Genomic DNA, 23,396 nt, shown 5'->3' on the forward strand with positions numbered 1-23,396 from the left:
TGACTGAAGTCTAGAACATCCTAACTGGCACAAAGGCCCTTAAGATGACCCCAATCCACCTGTCTGGCTTTCTCTCTTGTCACTTCCTTCTACATCCTCTCTGCAACAACCAAATTAGATTACTCACCGTTCCCCACACTGCCTTGCGATTTCTTTTTTTTTTTTTTTTTGATGGAGTTTTACTCTTGTTGCCCAGGCTGGAGTGCAGTGGTGTGATCTCAGCTCACTGCAATCTCTGCCTCCTGGGTTCAAGTGATTCTCCTGCCTCAGCCTCCCGAGTAGCTGGAATTACAGGTGCCCGCCATCATGCCCAGCTAATTTTTGTATTTTTAGGAGAGACAGGGTTTCACCATGTGGGCCAGGCTAGTCTCCAACTCCTGACTTCAGGCGATCCACCTGCCTCGGCCACCCAAAGTGGATTTTCTTTTTTTACCCATGCACTTGCCCAAGCCGACTTTCTGGCTCAAACCTTTCCCCTGGCCTTGCATCCTCTCTATCCATCTGCCCAAACCTCCCTCACTCTCCAAAGTCTCATTTCAAATGTTGCTTTTCCCTGAAGCTTCTCCTGGAATGACCCATCTCTCCCTCCTCATTCTGATCATTTCCTCTTTGAATTCCCATAGCGTTAGGTATGCCCTCCTCTTCGAGCACTGAATCCAGCCTTGCCTCGCATTGGAGTCACTTGTACACCTGACCTTAATCCCCCTGAGGACAGGGATACTTTGTGTTTATCCCAAAGTCCTGAAACAACTAGTACAGAACCTGAGACACAGGAAGGCCCCAGAATTGCCTGCCGAACAGAACAGTGATAGTGCTGAATTTGGTTCCTCCTTTAACCTGTGTGACCCCAGACGTTTGTTTTCCATGAAGCCTCAAAACATGGTTATGTTTCCTAATTTACAACTAACACATGGAAACCCATGTTTTGAAAATGGGGGTGGGGAGGATGAACTGAAGGCAGCCTCTTCAGCCAAGTTCCAAAGGCCAGGTGGCCCACTGTGAACCTCGTTTAACCACACAGAACATATGAATAGCTAGAACAAGGGATCTAACAGTTACCAGAATGTTTTCAGAAAGGTGACTTCAGAAGTGCCAAGCTTCAGGAAGACCTGGACTGAGAAGGGATCAGACAACTTTAGGAAAGCAGGTACCAAACAGCCCTTTTACAGTTTACACACAGGCCTTGGTGTCAGAAAAATACTGGTTTGAATACTGGTTATGCATCAGAGATGCCACTCTGGACAAGCTCCTTATGCTCTCTGGGACTCTGCTTTCTCATCTAAAAAATGGGGATCACCTGAGGTCAGGAGTTTGAGACCAGCCTGGCCAACATGGCAAAACCCCATCCCTGCTAAAAATACAAAAATTAGATGGGTGTGGTGGCTCGCACCTGTACTTGCAGCTACTTGGGAAGCGGAGGCAGGAGAATTGCTTGAACCTGGGAGGCAGAGGTTGCAGTGAGCTGAGATCGCACCACTGCACTCCAGCCTGGGCAACAGAGTGAGACTCTGTCTCAAAAAACAGGGGGGGGGTGGTGGATAATAATAGTGCCTACCTCAAGAGGTTGCTGTGAACACCAGAAGAAGCAATACACACCAAGTGCCTACAGATAGGAAGCACTTGGTAAAAATGTAACTGCCATTAACAATAAATATGATGCTCACAGGGTCAGTGGAAAAAGTAGTGGAAAGTAGGAGTGGTGGGAACAGAATAGGAGGGAACAAAGCACCTCTGAGTAGACCTTTCTGTATAGCTCCGACTCTTATTATGTTTCACCCTAATAATTCATTAAAACTAGGATAGGAAGGCTGAGGGTGTTTTTGGAATACAAACACTAATGAACCAAACTGCATTATAAATAACGGCCACACCGAAAGGGATGAAGAGGAAAATAACTACTTTTTTTTTTTTTTTTTTTTTTTAGATGGAGTCTCCCTTTGTTGCCCAGGCTGGAGTTCAGCGGAGCTATCTCGGCTCACTGCGATCTCTGCCTCCTGGGTTCAGGCCATTCTCCTGCCTCAGCCTCCCGCAGTAACTGGGACTACAGGCGCCCGCCACCACACCCAGCTAATTTTTGGTATTTTTAGTAGAGACGGGGTTTTACCTTGTTAGCCAGGATGGTCTCGATTTCCTGACCTTGTGATCTGCCTGCTTCGGCCTCCCAAAGTGCTGGGATTACAGGCGTGAGCCACCGCGCCCAGCCCCCCACTCCATTTTTTATTTTTTTTAATTTTTTTATTTTTTTTTGAGACGGAGTCCTGCTCTGTTCCCCAGGCTGGAGTGCAGTGGCATGATCTCAGCTCACTGCAAGCTCCGCCTCCCTGGTGCAAGCCATTCTCCTGCCTCAGCCTCCCAAGTTGCTGGGACTACAGGCACCCGCCACCACGCCCGGCTAATATTTTTTGTATTTTTAGTAGAAACGGGGTTTCACCGTGTAAGCCAAGATGGTCTCTGTCTCCTGACCTTGTGATCCACCCACTTTGGCCTCCCAAAGTGCTGGGATTACAGGCGTGAGCCACCACGCCTGGCCTCCCCCTGCTTTACTTGTATTAACCAAATATGTATGAGTCTATCTATCAAGCGTTCAAATTATTTTACATGTAATTGCCAATCTCCAGAAAATAAACGGGACCACAACAAATTTACCCTAATTTCTGCAGCGAGCATAAATAATTGCTCTCAAGGGATGCTTGAATGAAATTACTATCCTGACTATAGGGGCAGGGGCTTGGTGAAGATTTGTCCTTTGTGAGTAATGAGAAGAGTATACTTGGATATAAAAATAGTGAAGAAATAAGTAGTTTTTAAAAAAACCCTAAATTCCATGTTTAGCAAAGTTAATGAGTCCCTAAATTCCTAAAGCTGAGTATTAGTGTGTAAATGAGTACTCCAAACCAATAGAGAATAACCTTGTAATTCGTGGATATTTAGCTAAAACTTCATATGTTCTTATCATTCTGTGTCTCCTAGTTTTAGTTCAAACAGATGTTTTCACTACTAAAAGACTCAAAATTTCTGACAATGCCCTTTATTAACGTTACTTTTTGAGAAATCACTTATTAAGTAAAAATTAAATTTACATTTTTCAAAATTGCATGTTGGGTTAATTTACCAAATCTTTTATCTGTTTTGTGTTTCCAGTTAGCCATTTTTGTTTCTGATTTGTAAATATTCAAAAATATTTGTTGAAATTACAAATTTTATTAATTGATTTTTGAGGGGAGTAGGGTGCATTCGTTACTTTTCATTTAAATTCCGTGGTGTTTTTGCATATTCAAATTATTGTATTATGAATAACCTGAAAGACAGTAGCTATATGATTGTTTGAGGTAATGGTATCAATACTCAAGGGTTGAAAAGATATGATTTTAAGTATGAGCTAAGGAGACTGCCCTTTATGTAACTATGGGATGATGTGAAAATCTGTTTTAACAGCATGATTAAACTGGGAATTCTTTTTTTGAAGTTTTGTAAAAGGGAGGCAGAAGTTTAAGGGAAAAAGTTGGCTAGGTAAACTTGGATAGTTTTAGATCTATTAGTGACAGAATACTCAAGCTCTTGAAAATAGGAAAAGTTGCTCTTGCCATGTTAAAGGACAAGGGCTGCCATATGCTAATCACTGTATCTTTACTCAGATCCTATAAAATGATTTGTACAGAGAAGGGATTTAATAAATCTTTACTAAATTAATGTTAGATGATGGAATGGATCATTGCGGCTGAAGGAGAGAGTAGTGAAAATGAGGATATTAGGAAAGGAAGTGGATGATTTGCTCAGATGTTGTTAAATTAGGTTTTGATAGAACAAACCTGAAAAAAAATAAAACAGCAGCCTGCATGACTTCTTAAAGCCCCCACCTCTTAATACTGTTTCAATGGCAATTACATTTCACATGAGTTTGAAGGGGACCTTAAAACCATAGCAAAGGGCACATTATATTCGTTGTTTCTGTGTAGTGCTGCTTCTTTACCAGGCTAATAAATCCTGGTAGCCATTCAAGAGCTTGCTCCTAATCCAAAATAAACAAAATGTGTTTTACTGAGAAAATTGCAGACATATCGAAGGGTAATTTGACAGCACGGGTACAGAATACTATCAAGACATTTTCTTCTGTTTTACACACGTGTAATTCTTGCTTGAATGCAAGAGGGCTGAATACCAGCCTTATTTAATATATTTTGTGTCAACTTCTGTATACAGATTTATTTTTTCTTGAGGTGAGAGAAGAGGAAAGAGGAGAACGTTAATTCCAGGTAGGTTTAAGCAAATGTTAGAAAGGCGAACATTTATTGGTTTCCAAATATCTTTTGGCTAGCTGACATATACAAACACGGAGCTAGGTAAGCTTTTTCCCCTAGCAATATTAAGGCTCTAGCAGCAAGTAAAGGATACGTGAAGTGAAATACGCCATTCAAACATAGTAAAGAAGAAGACTGTTTGTAGCCACCGTTGGTGAAAATCATGAGAACCAAGTCTTTCTTGTTATTTTAAACATCCTATAAAAGCATTGCAAAAGTTTATATTGCTGGTTAAAATATTTGGGACTATTTTGTCCATTTCCACACCTTACTTTAAGGTCCAGGCATTTGTTGAGAGGGAAATTGCCTATTTAACTGAAGGAACAATACGTTTTAAATTGCTGAGAGTACTCTGTTGAAACTTAATGAGAACAGAAAGCAGCGTTAATAAGAAAAATAGTATTTACAAAGATTGCTTAAGGATGCAAGCTGGGTACCAACTAATTGTAATTCTTTAATTTCGGTATATGTGCAACATCCCATGTGTATGAAAACAAAATGTGTATTTCCAAGCAGTATGTTTTAGGATCAGAGAATTTCAACCAAATATTAAATTCTCAAATAGTATGGAAACAAGTGTCAATCATGGCTTTAACATGACAGCTGGAGGAAAAAATTCAAGCAATATGTGTAGATAATTGTGGTTAATGTTTATCTGTACATAGGAAGATACTTCAGATGTGTAAGTATGCAAATAACTCTCGGATTTCTAATTACTGTATTTATCAAGTTCTATATGCTGTCTAAATTCAGAAACGAAAGCAATTTTAAAATAGCATGCATATTATAATTACAATATTATATTGAGCTCAACTTTCCTAGCTATTCTCTGCCTTTCTGTCTGCCTCTGCCTATGTCTCTCTCTCACACATGTATGTGTGTATGTGTATATATACCCTCACTTGTGAACATATATTCATAACCACATGTATAAACACACAGTATAAAAGGATATTAGGAAAGGAAGTGGATGATTTGCTCAGATTTTGTTAAATTAGGTTTTGATAGAACAAACCTGAAAAAATACATTAAAACATATGAGGACATATACCAAAATATTATCAGTAGTTAATTTTAAGACAAGCCCGATGGGTCATTTTAATTTTCTACTTTTTACCTGCCTGTTTTGATTGCAACTTTAAAAATGAGCCTGTGTTACTTTTTAAAGAGAAAGAGAGAGAGGGAGAGAGCAAGATTTGCCTGTTTTGGAAAATTGTTTTAAAGGAACACCACAGGAAATTAAGTCATTCTTAGGTGCCTGCCATTTATATCTAAAAATGGTTTTCAGTAATGGGATAGCTCTAATATCAGTAGAGAGATCCATTATCACACGCAGATTTAACCTTGTTGCTGCAGGCCAGAAATATTTAAAACCATTTAACTGACTTGAAGAATTCTTCAATTTTTGAAAATATATTTAAAAAGAAAAACTTTCATAAAACTTTAATTTTATGAAGTTAACAAAATATTGATTCTAAATGATATATTTATAAAATTTTATTTTGTAATTGGTTATTGGTAGTGTAAGGAAATAAAATAGACTTTTATGTGCTCATATTGTAACCAGTGATCCTGATAGCTATATTTAGTTATTCGTTCTAATATTTTATTTTAGATATTCTACATATACAATAATGTCCTTAGCAAATAATGACCTGTGTATTTCTTTCTTGCTAATTCTTACTTTTTTTTTCTTATTGAACTGACTAGGGAATTTTCTTTCTGATCCCATAAGGAAAGCTTACCATATTTCCTTATTAATTATAATATTTTTGTAAGATTTTATGATTATCTTTCACCAGATTAAATACATTTCATTCTATTGTTTGCATATTAAAAAATATATTCTGCATCCTTTGAGATGAGATTTTCTTCCACATTGTTAATATAGTGAATTACAGTAATTGATTTTGTGGTATTAAAATAATATTTTATTGAAACACAATTTGTTTTTAATTTACTGTACTATTTAAAATTAAGATATAATTCATACACCATAATATTTGTCCTTAACAAGGATGCAACTCAGTGATTAGCATATTCACAAGGTTACGGGATAATCACTGCAAATTCCAGAATAATTTCATCACTGAACAACAACAAAAAAATCCTGTGTCTCTTATTAGCCAGTCCTTGTTTGCTCTTCTCTCTAGCCCCTGGCAATCACTGATCTACCTTCTGTCTCTATAGATTTGCTTTTTCTGGGCATTTCATATAAGTAGAATTATAGAATATGTGACATTTTGTGTCTGGCATTTTTCACTTAATGTTTTCATGATTCATACATGTATCATGTATCAGTAGTTCATTCCTTTTATGGCTAAATTATATTCCATTGTATGGATATACCACTTTTTGATTATCCATTCATCAATTGATGGACATTTGCATTGTCTTTATGGCCATTACAAATAATGTTGCTATAAACATTTGTGTCCAGGTTCTTTGTAGACATGTTTTTCATTCTTTGGGAGATATTCCTAAGGAGTAGAATTGTCCAGTCATTTGATAACACTGTTTAACTTTTTTTTTCTTTTCTTTCTTTCCTTTTCTTTTTTTTTCTGAGACAGAGTCTCACTCTGTCGCCCAGGCTGGAGTGCAGTGGCGTGGTCTCAGCTCACTGCAACCTCTGCCTCCTAGGTTTGAGCAATTCTCCTGCCTCAGCCTCATGAGTAGCTGGAATTACAGGTGCCTGCCACCACGCCCGGGTAATTTTTGTATTTTTAGTAGCGATGGGTTTTCACTGTGTTGGCCAGGCTGGACTCAAACTCCTGACCTCAGGTGATCCTCTCGCCTTGGCCTCCCAAAGTGCAACTGCAAAATTGTTCCTACCATGGCTGCATCGTTTTGCGTTCCCACCAGTGATTTATGTGGGATTGTTTCCACATTCTCAAACATACTTGTTATTTTCTTTTTGATCATAGTATGAAATGGTATCTCCTGGTGGTTTTGATTTGCATTTCTCAAATGACCAATAATGTTGAGTATCTTTTCATGTGCTTCTTGCCTATTGTGTATCTTTTTTGGAGAATTTTCTACTCAAATCATTTCTCCATTTTAAAAATAGGTTATTTTTTTTTATTATTGAGTCGTAAGATACATATTCTGAATACAAGTCTTTTAGAAGATGTATGATTTGCAAAATTGTTCTCCCATTCTGTAGGTTGTCTTTTCACTTCCTTGACTTTTTCTTTTGAAGAAAAAGTTTAGTTTTAATTAAGCATAATATAGCCCCCTTTTTTTTCTTTTGTTGCTTGTAATTTGGTGCTATATCTAAGAAACCATTGTTTAATCTAAGGTCATGAAGATTTTGCTTATGTTTTCTTCTATGAGTTTTTTACTTCTAGGTCTTACATTTAGGTTTTGATCAACTTTGTGTGTAAGGTAAGGTCAGAATCCAACTTCGTTTGTTTGCATGCATATGTACAGTTGTCCCAACACTATTTGTTGACAAGACTACTATTTCCCCTTTGAATTTTCTTGGCATCCTTTTAAAAATCAATTGCTCATAAATATAAGGTTTATTGATTAACACTCAATATTATTTCATTAAATTTATATGTCTATCTATGCTAATGCAACACCAAATTAATATAGTTTGGTAGAAAATTTTCTGTTTCAAGACTATTTAGACTGTTCTGGGTGCTTTGCTATAGTAGTTTCCTGTTCCTGATGTAACATCTTACTACAAAGTTATGCCTAAAAATATCACAGCTTTATCATCTTAATGTGTGCATGTGTGCGGGCGTGTGTGCGTGCGTGTGTGGATTCCTTAGGATTTCCTGTATGCATAAATATTTCTCCATATATATCTATATACAAATTCTTTATACCTCATGGCATCTCCATATAGAGATAGTTATATTTCTTTCTTTTTAATCTTCACCCCAGGCTACTATCCAATTGAATAAAAGGTGGTGCTACTATTGAACGTGCCACAGAATATTAACTTTGTAAACTGACTTGAAGTCTCCCTGGGTGAATGCTAACCCTCTCATATATAATAATGGCTTCATTTACAAAATGTATAACATGATGACTACCAAATGATTTCTTCAGCCTTGACTTTTATCAAGAACTGCCAAATCTGAATCTAATTCCCATTTAGGATTGCCACAGGTATGTTCAAAATAGTACTTTCTTTTTCTCATAAGATTCTGCCTTATGTCTTGAATTTATACTCTAGGTAAATGTTGTAAGCAGAATAAAAACCCCCAAAGATGCTCACACTTTAATCCTTGAGACCTGAATATGCTGTATTACCTGACAAAAGAGACTTTGCAGTTAGAATTATGAACATTAAAATGAGGACCGTATATGAGTCCAATCTAATCACTATGAGCCCTTAAAAGCTGAGACCATGTGCAGTTGATTTCTGAGAGACGGGGCAGGAGGGAGAGGCAGAGATATTTGAAATGTTCGTGCTGCTGGAAAGGCCCATGAAAAAAAAGCATAAGGAACAGGGACAGTCTAGGAGGAAAGGCTGGTCCCAGCTGATGGCCAGCAAGGAAATGGGGACTGCAATAATACCCACTCAAGGAACTAAGTGTGGCTAACAATCTGAACAAACGTGGAAGCAGACCTTTCCTCAGAGCCTCCAATAAAAGATGCAAGAGTGTGGCCGGGCGTGGGGGCTCACGCCTGTAATCCCAGCACTTTGGAAGGCCGAGGCGGGCAGATCACGAAGTCAGGAGTTCAAGACCATCCTGGCTAACACGGTGAAACCCCGTCTCTACTAAGAAAAATACAAAAAAATTAGCCAGGCGTGGTGGCGGGCGCCCGTAGTCCCAGCTACTCTGGAGGCTGAGGCAGGAGAATGGCGTCAACCCGGGAGGCGGAGCTTGCAGTGAGCCGAGATCGCGCCACTGCACTCCAGCCTGGGCGACAGGGCGAGACTCCACCTCAAAACAAACAAACAAAATGCAAGAGTGATGGAGTCAGTGCATGACTACCTGAATACAACACACTTTTCAAGCTACATAAACTTCATGCTTTCCTCGTTTTATCAAAGTCATCTCCTCTGCCTTGAAAACTCTCCCCATTGTTATTAATCTGCCTGAAAATTTATCTTCATCCTCAAGTGTCTACTCAAATGGTCTATTAAATGAGTTCTTCCCAGATGATCCCAGATAATGAGTACCACTTTTTAAAATTAGATTTCTAGATACTTTCATTATTGTAATCCACTTTTATAGGAGATTTTTGTTGTTGTATATCTCCTTACTAAACGAACTTTTTTTTGTTTTTGAATCTGCATCAATTGTTGAACACATATAGAATATATTAAATACATACAAGCTAATGAAATAACACAGGAATGCATCTCAGACCACTTATCCTAAAACAACCATTTTTTTCTTTCATTCTGTCAAATACTCTTTCTCTAATATCCTATACTTTTGTTACTATTCATGGATTTTATCTATTTATAGTTATTTTCTTACTGATATGCAAGAATTTTCTATGTCTAGTGTATCACATATCTTGCAAAATTTTGTTTGGTTTGCATAATATCTTTTTATTTTATTGTGAATGACATTATAGAACTTTACAGATGAAATAAAATCTGTCGGCCGGCTGCGGTGGCTCGTGCCTCTAATCCCAGCACTTTGAGAGGCAGAGGCGGGCAGATGACGAAGTCAGATCAAGACCATCCTAGGCCAACATGGTGAAACCCTGTCTCTATTAAAAATACAAAAATTAGACGGGCTTAGTGGTGCGTGCCTGTAGTCCCAGGTACTTAGGAGGCGGAGGCAGGAGAATTGCTTGAACCCGGGAGGCGGAGGCTGCAGTGAGCCGAGATCGCGCCACTACACTCCAGCTTGGGCTACAGAGGGAGCCTCTGAAAAAAAAAAAAAAAATCTGGCTAGGCGTGGTGGCTCACGCCTGTAATCCCAGCAATTTTGGAGGCCGACGCGGGCGGATCACGAGGTCAGGAGATTGAGACCATCCTGGGTAACACTGTGAAATCCCATCTCTACTAAAAAAATACAAAAAATCAGCCGGTGGGCACCTGTAGTACCAGCCAGTCCGGAGGCTGAGGCAGAAGAATGAGGTGAACCCAGGAGGCGGAGCTTACAGTGAGCATAGATAGCACCTCTGCACTCCAGCCTGGGCGACAGAGTGAAGACTCCGTCTCAAAAAAAAAAAAAAGGCATTTATATGACCATTCTTCCACTTATGCAGCCCTACTTAATTATTGTCATTACAAAATGATGCTTATCCTTCTGCTAAATTTCTCTGAGTATTTCTAATATTTATGCTTACAGATAAAATTGAATTATTTTTAATCAAAGTCCAAAAATACATCATTAAATTTATATTTTTTTCAAAAGAAAAGACAAAAAAATTTTTTAATTTATCCAATGCTCCTTTTAAATCCCTAATGGAAAAATACATTTTATTCATTCATTATATATAATGAATTCATTTTATTGAATGATTAATAAAATGATTGTATTAATGAATGAATAAAATGTATATATAATGAATGAATAAAATGTATATATAAATATATTTATATTTATTTTTAATGAATTTTTGGCTAATTTTTTGCTAATTTTATTTTTATTATTATTATTTTTTTTGAGATGGGCTCTCTCTCTGTGCCCAGGCTGGAGTGCAGTGGTGCGATCTCGGCTCACTGCAATCTCCATCTCCTGGGTTCGAGCGAGTCTTCTGCCTCAGTTTCCCAAGTAGCTGGGACTACAGGCATTTGCCACCATGCCCAGCTAATTTTTGTATTTTTAGTAGTGAGGGGGTTTCACCATATTGGCCAGGCTGGTCTTGAACTCCTGACCTTGTGATCCACCCATTTCAGCCTCCCAAAGTGCTGAGATTACAGGCGTGAGCCACCATGCCCGGCCACTAATTTTTTTTTTTTTTTTGAGACAGAGTCTCCCCCTGTCGCCCAGGCTGTGGTGACGTCATTGCAACCCCCACCTCCCACGCTCAAGTGATTCTTGTGCCTCAGCCTCCCGAGTAGTTGGGATTACAGGCATGTGCCACCACAGCCGACTAATTTTTTTTATTTTGCAGTAGACAGGGTTTCTCTATGTTGGCCAGGCTGGTCTTGAATTCCTGGCCTCAAGCGATCTGCCCACCTCGGCCTCCCAAAGTGCTGGGATTACAGGCATGAACCACCATGCCCAACCAAGAGTTAATGTTTCTTTTAAAATAAATCAAAAGAGCAAAACTCATCTGACAGCAATTGACAAAAGAAAACAGCAGTCTACTATTAAACATAATAAAATTTAAGGCAAAATTATTTTATTTGGGATTTTGGATTTCCTTGTGTTTTCTCGTCTTACCTAAGCCTGCTTCCTTTCTATGCCTGCATTTCTCACCATCACTTTTCCCACTACAAGCTTACTGCTCCAGTTTTTTTAAAAATCATGGCTCTTCTGTCTTTTTTAGTGTAAAAAGGGGAAATTTTCTAATTTTCAGATTTCTTGTGTTACATTCTTTTCATAAGTACATTCTTTTTGAATCCTAGATATTTCGTTGTTAGATGATTGTTCAAAATCAGTTTGCTCATTCATGACTATAGAAAGATGTAGATTTAAGCCTGGTTTTTGCAACAGAAAAGCCAGATGGCCCACAGCTTATCCCAGTTTCTACTTGAAGACAATAAGCTTTCTTTTTCTCTCAACTTTATCCAGGAAGAACCATTTTATATACAGATTTCTGATCCAGTCTCCAGGGTTTCCAAGGCATTAATCAAGCATGGCTTTACTGGACAAATGTAGGGCCTTCTGTGTCTTTAATACTGGACTTTCTATGCCAGACAGTATCTTTGTTCTAGTTCTTCTTTGCACTGTTCCTATCTCACTGGTTTAGATATAATTGCCTGCTGCAGGGCGATGACTTCCCTCTGTGAATCTTCCTCAGTTTCCTTATTGATGGTATACCATGTACATGAGACAGATTTCTTTACTCTTCTTGAGGTCTGTCTATGCTGTTTGGTTCAGATAATATGGAGTTACCCATTGTAAACTCATTTACAGTGAAGTCAGTTGTAGCACTGATCTAGTTTGGCTGTGTCCCCACCCTAATCGCATCTTGAATTGTAGTTACCATAATCCCCATGTGTCGTGGGAGGGACCCAGTGGGAGGTAACTGAATCATGGGAGCTGTTACCCCCATGCTGCTGCTCTCGTGATAGTGAGTTCTTGTGAGATCTGATGGTTTTATATGGGTCTTTTCTCTCTTTGCTCTGTATTTCTCCTTCTGCCATCATGTGAAGAAGGATGTTGTTTGCTTCCCCTTCTGTTCCCCTTTTTTCCTTTATTTATTGATTCGAGTGTCATTCAGTTCAACATAAATTTTGTGAACAGCTGGTGTATGGTCAGCCCAAGGCTAAAACATTGTAAATGAATACATGGAGGACAGAAGTTTTGTGAACAGTGGGAGCAGAAGGCAAACCGCTGTAGACAGAGGAGAGAGCAAGAATGGACAACTTGCAAGAAGTTGAGCTATGTAGACAATGGGGTAAGAAAGCCAGGGGTGTTAGAGGAAGAGAAGTGAAAGTCGGATACCTTAGCTTATAATGAGAATAGGAATTGGTAAAAATGTCAAGACAGGAGAAATCATATATGTTTAGAGGTTTAGTAGAGGAGCCATTTGACTTCTCTGTTCTTTTTGAGAAAGACGTGAATTGACAGAGATATAGGGAAAGTGTATTTGAAGTACAAGCAACAGCATGTATCTGGAAAACCAAAACACGGAGGGCATAAGTATGGGGGAACTGTGAATATTCCAACTTTGGCCACAACATTGGGTAGATATCATAGTTGCCCGGTAATGAAAACTTGTCTGAAAATGTATGTTTATGTCACACTGTGATAAAGAAGTATGTAATTAATTGGTTTACTTTAATCCCAATTATTGATTTTCCTGAATTATTGAGTATCATGAGACAATGGCCCATCTTAAGAAGTTCTAAGGAAGGTAGACTAATATGCAGGAAGGTATTTGTAACCCTCGAAACCCATTGGAGACACCTCACTCATGTATGGTAACCAGAATAACAGGAGGGTAGGAACTACGCCAATAATCAAAGTGATCCCTCCGCACGCCACTACCTAACTTCTTCAGCTTTGCTTAAACTCTGCCATCTGCTTGTGTGGCAGCAACTTCCTCCTAATAGTGTATGTTTACACTGAGTATTGGCACATAGTTTCTGCATCGTATAGAATTAAATTTCCTGTTTATTTTTTATTTTTGCTTTGTATTGTGTTGTACTTCGGTTCACTTATTTGTGTTTAGTCCAGATCATGATTCTAACAGGTTATAAAAATTTTGTGCATATGCCTCTTTTGAAATTTGTTTCTTGTTTGTATATCCACAGAATCCTTGAAAGATTCCTTTACCCAATGCCAAAAGAAATCCACTTAATACATTCTGCTGAGGCCTTTATATTAGTACACGTTAACTTTAAGTGGGAATATGCCACCGTGTGACATACTTTATGTGACAAGAAAAATGTTCTTAGAAAAGATTGTCATCTCAAGCAAACTATACTGGAGACATTGTTTGCAATATCAGACTTCACTATTTTCAGCTCACAGTTTACTAAAGAGGATAATTGGAGAGGCATTCTAACATTAGTGGAGAAAAAGGCACTTGATGTTCATGACACTTGATAACAGAACCTCTGTATTTCTTAGTCTCTAGCACCATTTCATAGAATGAACTAAGTTATCAGAGGAGAAGAGATACACATTCGACCCAATTCTAAACATTTAATATAATCAATATTTACTTATAAGGTACATTAATTACATTAATACATGTCAAGTCTCAAGATAAATTCTGAATAAAAAATTTTCAGTTAAATGTTGCAAATAATTTTTATCATTAAATTTTAAATACACAGATTATCTGTGTAACATATTAAAATGTATGTCATATAATGACAAAGGATTTCTCTATTGGAACATCTTTTATTTCACTGGCTTATTATTATTTCTGGTTGGTAAGTTTAAAAGACTACAATCTTTAATTTTATTTAGTTAAATGATTTGTTGTATTTTAAAATCAGTAGATAGTATATGTATCATCTTAGTCTTAATTTATAAATATATGACATTTCAATAAAATTCTCAAAGCCAATCAATAAAATTGATTAAGCTTTAAATTCTAGGCTATCTCAGTCTAATTGATTATATTTCTTTATGATTCTTTAAGGGGAAAGCAGACACTTTCTTTTGTTTCAAGATGCCAATTTTCTTTCCTTCTTCTTTTTTTTTTTTGAGACAGAATCTCGCTCTGCTGCCCAGGCTGGAGTGCAGTAGCATGATCTCCGCTCACTGCAAGCTCCGCTTCCTGGGTTCACGCCATTCTCCTGCCTCAGCCTCCCTAGTAGCTGGGACTACAGGCGCCCACCACCACGCCTGGCTAATTTTTTGTATTTTTAGTAGAGACAGGGTTTCACCGCATTAGCCAGGATGGTCTTGATCTCCTGATCTCGTGATCCGCCTACCTTGGCCTCCCATAGTGCTGGGATTACAGGCGTGAGCCACTGCGCCCGGCCTCAAGATGCCAATTTTCTAAAGTGAGAAAAATTAATTTTAAACATTAAATCGTATGTTCAATATCTGTGTGAGATCAGATAAACCCTGTGTCTTAGATAGGGAAAGGTTTGAAAGTATAATTTTTATAGTTTCTTATTTATCTATCTTTTCCTATATGATTGTTGTTGTAATATCTTAAATTTATTTCACATTAAAATTGTCAAATATGTGAATTCATGAGCCACCTGTTGAAGACCACTGAAAGAATACAAATAAATAAAATTGGTAACTCATTGTTTTTCAATAACTTGTGAAGACTAAGCTCTGATATTTTATTTTGCCCAAATTCCAATCTAAGGGGTCTGGGGAGTCATCCCCTACTAACCATAAATTCTCATCAGATGGATTTTATTTAACCCTGTATGTCATGGTTTACTTTGCAGTCTGACTCTGGCATAACATTATGTGACAAAGAAGAAAGTAAAAAAAATTTTACCCCAAAAGCAGGTTTCTTTGCCATATTTTGAAATGGTCCTGCAAAGCTGCCCTTTGTTGGGGGACATATGCATCTGTAAAGAATCTCTATTGACATAACTAGATCTTTTTCTTCCAAGCCCTCCCAATCCTGAAGAAATTAGTAGAAGTCAAGCACCTTTTAAAGGTGTGAATAGGAAATATTTGTCATCTATTATCTCTAACGGCAGCCACTATAAGACTTCAGAAGAACCTTGGTATCCACAATCTTTTAGCTTAACCTGAACATATCCTTTCCTTTGATCCCAGGTTTTTAGACAAACTCAACCAATTGTCAATTGGAAAATGTTTAAATTTACCTATAGCCTGAAAGCCCCCCACCAACCCCTGCTTTGAATTGTCCCGCCTTTCTGAACCAAACCAATGTGTTTCTTAAATGTATTTGATTGATGTCTCATGTCTCCCTAAAATGTATAAAACTAACCTGCACCCTGACCACCTTGGGCACGTGTTCTCAGGATCTCCTTAGGGCTGTGTCATGTGCCATGGTCACTCATATTTGGCTCAGAATAAGTCTCTTAAAATATTTTACCGAGTTTGACTCTTCATCGACACTTGTTTTATTGAACAAACTGGATTTCCATTGTTAATATTACCCTAATGTAAAGAGCAGTGAAGTAACAGACTTTTTGTCAGCCTTTTACTTACAGAATAGATGACCCCGTGATCTGAGCCCTAATTCCTAAGAGGGGATGCTTTGGAATGAACAAATCAAGAGGTGCCTTGAACTGGAGATTGGTCCTGCTTCATGGTAGCATTTTCCCAGAAAACATGTCTCCATAATAAAAAAGAGTGACTGAATGGCAGATGAAGATATCCAGTTATAAAGCCAAGAGATAAGCCACCCATTGCAGAATTGCTACTTCCTCCGTTATCTGCAATGATCAAGTGGCAACTGTGACAGTGTCAACAGGTTGTACAGTGCACAAAAGGGATGTTCTGGCTGAGAACAGAAAGTCTGCAAATGATAAGAGAGCAAAAGGAAGAAGTCCTAAATTGAGGAGAAACTGTCCTTTAGGGACAGGAAAAGGAAAATGAGCAAGAAGAATAAAAGATTTTAAAAAGAAATGAAGCTGGAAATCTATCATCATAGCCTAATCCCTAAATACCCCGCAGATGTTAGAAGAATGCCAAGCATTCCTGAAGTTGATAGACACAGATATAGACAGGTAGGTAGATACATATAGATTAATAGATAGGCAGATACATACATACATACATGCATACACAGGTAGCTACATAGACACATAGATGAATTGTACACATACACATGTGTATATATCATATATACCTATGTATGAGAGAGACAAATGAGATATTAAATTATAATTAGCTAAAGACCATTTACAATACCCTATACAAAGAGAAATATCTAAAGTGTTTTTGGATAATTAATTCCATATTCTTTAGCAATTCATCCAATTTCCCACTGGCAGAGATTCAGGGCAAAGACATTTCAAGCCATTTTACAAGAGTCTCAAAAAGCAGTAAAATACCTTTATTCTGAGCACCATTTTAAACTTTTTAGCAAGTTGATGCTACTGCGACTCTTATTCCTGTCACCAGAGAAGCGATTCAGAAGAATTGTTAATATTTCAGAAGTTGCTTAAACTTCCTGTAAAGTGATAGGCCTGACCTCCTGGGGTTAATGTGAGCATCATAACAGTTAATACACGTAAATGCTTGACATAAGATAAATGCTGTGTAAGTGTCAGCCATGATTAGTATTTTCATCACTCAGAAATGCGTCTTTTCTGTCTCACACTATATTTCCCTAAAGTGCTCTGCCATTTCTTTATCTTTAACCATACTTCTCACTCTTGCTCCAATATTTCTCTCTTTTATATTTTTATTCCTTCATATACTGCTTCCAATACCTTCCTACTCAAACAGAAAGCTGCCTCTGTCCTTTAAGAATACCCACTAGTAGTCCCTAGGAAGATTATTCTTCAGACACTTACCATAAGGTGGGGTGGGGTTAGCATTCACCTTTTTTCATGCTGCCATTTTTAAAACTACACTATCTCAGTCTCCTTATGTTCAGGCTAACACCATTCATAATCTACCCCTTCTTCATTGGGCCTCATGCCATCATGTCCACATTTTTGGAATACACAAACACCTGTCATTTTCCTTGAGACCTCAGAGCCCTGTGCAGGTGTCATCCAGTTACCCGGCCTCACTCTTTCGTAACTGGTGCGTCAATGACTACCATCATCATTTATGCATTTCTCACCTTAATTAATGGGGAGGGGCCGGGTGCGGTGACTCATGCCTGTAATCCCAGCACTCTGGGAGGCCAAGGCGGGTGGATCACGAGGTCAGGACATTGAGACCATCCTGGCTAACACGGTGAAACCCCGTCTCTACTAAAAATACGAAAAATTAGCCGGGCGTGGTGGCGGGCGCCTGTAGTCCCTCCCAGCTACCCGGGAGGCTGAGGCAGGAGAATGGCATGAACCCGGCAGGCGGAGCTTGCAGTGAGCTGACATCGTGCCACTGCACTCCAGCCTGGGCGACAGAGCGAGACTCCGTCTCAAAAAAACAGAAAAAGAAAGGATGATACAGATCCCAAACTCATTATTCTTAATATTTCTTCTAAAATGTTCATCATTTTGAGGATTAAGATTTCTTAATGCATCTGTACAAACACACATGCATATATTCATACAAATAACTACAGTCATTTTATCAATGTTTTGACTTTTATTTATTTAAAAATATTAAATGTATTTTATAAATGAAGAATGCATGTGTGTATTTATTTATTTATATTTTTATTTTGAGACGGAGTCTTGCTCTTTCGCCCAGGATGGAGTGCAGTGGCGGGATCTCCACTCACTGCACGCTCCGCCTCCGGGGTTCATGCCATTATCCTGCCTCAGCCTTCCGAGTAGCTGGGACTACAGGCGCCTGCCACCAAGCCCGGCTAATTTTTTTGTATTTTTAGTAGAGACGGGGTTTCACTGTGTTAGCCAGGATGATCTCGATCTCCTGACCTCCTGATCCACCCGCCTCGGCCTCCAAAAGTGCTGGGATTACAGGTGTGAGCCACTGCTCTGGGCCTCATTCAAGTATATTTATATAGGAATGTCTGAAATACTGCCACCTAATGTTTAGCAATTATTTTCATTTCTGAGCAGTAGAATTTGAGTGATTTTTATTACTTTTGATTCTGCAATGTGATGTATTCTTTAATTTTTTCATAATGTCTTTCGTATTTATTAAAAGGTTAATTAAATCATCCTAAGAATATTTTATGCATATTTTTGTTAAAATGGGATGTTTAATAGTCAAAATTCTCCATTTACTAAATCTTTCTCAGTCAATGCTTCAGACTTTCCTTTTCTACATTTACTAATAAAAAATTTAATTTCAATGTTATATAATAGAATAACATAAAGTATCTATTTTAAATTTTACCTTCACAAACATCTTTAACCAGAAAATGAAATAAGCATTTAAAATATCAAATAAAATACTAGTTTTCAGGTCTGTTGCTTTGAAAATGTGCTTCCTCGTTGAGCAGTATCTGAATTTTTATTACTATACCAGGGTATAGATGAAATATCTAACTAGGATACTTTTAAATTGAAACTGCAAAAAATATATACAGAATTCAGTAGTGCGTATTCAGCATGTAAAACATTTTGCCTATTACATTCTTCATGTTGATGGTAGCTATGGCTAAAGTTCGTAGATACTTGGTTTTGTTAGCTTTTAGAGTTGCTTAGGTTAAATATGCTATAATATACCAGTCCCTGCTGGCTTTGAACTACTTGGAATTCTAAGAAGTGGAGTAACATAGTACAAACCTATAGAAAATATGATAAATGTACCACGAATGACACAAAATATTTTCTGCATGTCACATAAGGAGTCATTCTTTATTTTGTCAATTTCCTTAGTTAATTCAAAAGTTCCCGTCCAGGTGCAGTGGCTCAGGCAGGCGCACACCTGTAATTCCAGCACTTTGGAAGGCCAAGGCAGGTGGATCACAGGGTCAGGAGGTTGAGACCATCCTGGCCATCCTGGCTAACACGGTGAAACCCCGTCTCTACTAAAAATACAAAAAAATTTGCCAGGTATGGTGGCGCCCACCTGTAGTCCCAGCTACTTGGGAGGCTGAGGCAGGAGGATGGTGTGAACCCAGAAGGCGGAGTTTGCAGTGAGCCGAGATCCCGCCACTGCACTCCAGCCTTGGCTACAAAGTGAGACTCTGTCTCCAAAAAAAAAAAAAAAAAAGTTCCCAATGCACAAATCAATCAAGAATTTCACCCCCAACAGTGAAAAAAAAAATGTGAAAGCAGTCAGGTTTTAGTCACCGTAAATCACAATTTCAATTCCACCCCATCCAAAGAAAGCTATGTACGTCCTTCTCATTCCAAATACATACAGGCCATGAGTTAATAATCTTTCATTCTTCTAAAATACCAACAGATTTGCTTTTTTACTTTCATTTGTAGTTTATAGCACTCACAATTAAATTGATCCAAATGTATTTGAGGTATATTTTATATATATATATATATATATATATATATATATGGATCAAAGGTCAATGCTATTGTCTATGCATTAGCCACTCCCATTTATGAGAATTTTCTGAACTTGTTGCTATATATCTCTTAAATGGTGTCCGTTGGCCACATTTCTTTCCTGAGAAACAACTGAGCAGCTGACAATGAAAATGAAGCTCTCTGCATTCCTGTTAGGCATACTGCATACATCTTAGGCTCTCTGCATGCCTCTTAGGCACTTACATTTACATATATTTGTATCTCATTACATAGTGATACAGTCCTAAAATAAAGTAAATAATGAGTTATTTTCTAGACAAATTTGATGAGGCTTTTATTTGATAACAAATTAAAATTATGCCACCAGATGCCTATACCTTGACTTATAAAATGTGTTATGTTCTGCATGGGCAAATAGAAAGTGTAGAAATTGAATGGCTGCCTGGTAAAATTATCTAAATCCACAATGCCACTGGACAACATTGAACTAGATATTTAAATAAGTGAAAGTAATCAAGTAGTTGAGTTCACTGATAAAATTATACTTGGAATCTTACATCTTTCCCAGATTAATATATACAATGTATATCAAATGTCATTGCTATGGGAATGGAAACTGTTACACATGAGGTTAAATTTTTATAAAGAATTTTTTTTCCTCTAGAACTGACATTGAGAAACTTGATATCCTCTCTTTATGGCATGTCTTAAGAAAATGTCAACCCAATGCCAAAGGATAATTAATTTTTTTAAAGAAAAGAAAAATAATGGTTCTCATACAAATGTAAAATGAATATATGTTCATGATTTTATTTAACTGATTAATAAATAAGAGTGCCACAGGATGTTTTAACTGGTTCAAAGGAGAATACAAAGAGCAGAGAATATATAGGCAGACATTCATGCTGAAATGAATTTGCTTAATAAAGGCAAAACTAGCCAATATCCATAGGGTGATGGTCAAATATATCTACACTGGATAATTTGCATTTTCATGGACAGGAATTATTTGCAATTTACACAGTTGTGAAATAGGTAAAACAAACAAAAAGTGAAAGGTTCAGAAACCCCATACAATCAGCTAAACTAACATTTAGTTTTCCATTGAAAATATTTAGTAATTTTTTGAGACCATTTCAAAGTTTTTCTTAATTTTTCTCTGCTCTAAACAAGTATATAAATTATTTCCAATGAAAATTAGAGCTTTTTCTTTGTTGAATTAGTATTTTGAAAAATTTATGGAAGGAGACGGAACATAAAAGCAGTTGCCAAGTTTATCAATTAGGTTGGTACGATTACAGATCCCAATTGAGACATATTTTTAAGTATATTTTTCTTTCCAAGACAAATAGACATTAAACAGTCCTAATGTTCATATCCTTCATGTTACATATATATGTGTAGATGTGTAAGTATATGTATATCTACATGTATATAAAAAGACACAAACAGTTATTTCAGAGAATTATTTATGGAAATGTGTTGGGTTTTCTTTTTGTGAAGCTATGTTATCAAGAAGTTATTCTTAGTTTTACAGAAAATAAAACAGCTCTAGCTCTTTGTATCATAAGATAAATATCTGTTTATAAATATCAGTATTTTCTAATACTTCTAATGTACTCTTTTGGAGGTAATGGTATATGAAACCCTATAAGAGCAATTCTACTTCATTAATTAATTCAGAAGAAACACACGTTTTTAAGACCCAGTGTATGCCAACAATTGACAAAGTCATTAAGGTAGACAAAGATGGGTAGAGCCTGGGCTTTGGCTGTGAATGTTAGAAAATGAATCACTGAAAGTAAAACATGTTTAAAAGATTAAAATAACAAAAAATTGTTTGAAATTAATTTCAGTTATTGGCCATCAATTGGTTAGAAAGAGTAATTAAGAATGAGTCAAAGCTTTTTTCTCTTCATTTAGGTCAAATATGTCATAAAAATAGTCAATTTTAGATTATTATAAGTCAATTATGTCAAAATGGTTGAATGACATGTCATTGAAATTAATCTTTAGCTTGTAATCCTATCATTTGAGTTTTAATTAATATTGGGACCAAAATGTTCATTAGATACTGTTTTTAATGATCAGTTTTTATGCAAATAATTTATATAAGTCAGAACTTCAATGTTTGGTAGCTGTTTGATTTTTAGGACATTATATATTGAAATGTACACTGATTATCCTAAAGTTGTAAATATTTAAGAAACTTTACAGCAAAAAGTCTAAAATAAAGATATATTTATATTATATCCAAAACAGAAAATTTAAATTGATTCCCTAGTCAAAGAAACTGTTTGTAAATAAAATGTAACAAACTATATATTCCTTGGCCCCCAGACATTTTAAAGTCACTTTTCCTTTTTATATACATGTTCTAATGTTATAAACAGTGAGCTCAGGAATACCCTAATTTGTCTTTTGTATATTTTCAGCAGATTGTGCTGTTTCAAATTCTATTATTTTACTCCAATTCTTTTGTTTACATATTGCTTTTTTTGCTAGCGTTTTTCATATTTTAAAATATATTACTATATTGTATATAGTAATATTGTGTTTCTATGTCTCTTTCTTCATGTTTTATTTTGTTCCATAACCTTTGGCTTGTCCTTTTTATTCCATATTCCCATTTGTAGATGTAGTTTTCAAAGGTGCTTATTTACACAAACTTAAGACTCTTGGGCCAGGCATGGTGGCTCACGCCTGTAATCCCAGCACTTTGGGAGGCAGAGACGAGCGGATCACGAAGTCAGGAGATCGAGACCATCCTGGCTAACACTGTGAAACCCCGTCTCTACTAAAAATACAAAAAATTAGCCAGGCGTGGTGGCGGGCACCTGTAGTCCCAGCTACTTGGGAGGCTGAAGCAGGAGAATGGCATGAACCCAGGAGGCAGAGCTTGCAGTGAGCTGAGATTGCACCAGTGCACTCCAGCCTGGGCAACAGAGCGAGACTCCGTCTCAAAAAAAAAAAAAGAGAGAAATGTTAAATAAGAATCTCATTTGAGCTACATGTGTGAAAATATTTCTTTTACATTATTATATAACAGATTTTGGATATGACGAGTGCTGAACTGAGGCTTTTCACTTGATATGCATTACAAATTAGAATTTTTCACTCACAAAACATGCTTATGACAATTTTACATGTGAATAGAATTGTAAAAATTGCCTTAAGAGTTATTGAATAAAATGTTTAAAGTACCCCATAGGATGAGGAAAAAATGGAAGAGTTAATTAACGGATACAAAGCGTAAAAGATAGAGAAGAATAAGAGTTCAAATAAAATCGAATGAAAAGACACCATCTTGTGTAACTCTGTAGTTAATTGTGCATGTGTGCTATTTTTCATGACTTGGAGCACGTTATTTTTGGCCAAGAGCTTCCATTCTATCTATGGATATGCCAAAATTTTCCTATTTTAGATCTTCTAGTCTCCAACTCTCAAGATAAAAAACAAAAATCATTAAAACTTCTGACTCTGATACTGAATGCCTGCAAAAATATCTCCTCCCATCACCTTGCAACAGA

The sequence above is a fragment of the Gorilla gorilla genome, chromosome 16 (genome assembly GCF_029281585.2).
Source record: "Gorilla gorilla gorilla isolate KB3781 chromosome 16, NHGRI_mGorGor1-v2.1_pri, whole genome shotgun sequence".
Lineage (NCBI taxonomy): Eukaryota > Metazoa > Chordata > Mammalia > Primates > Hominidae > Gorilla > Gorilla gorilla.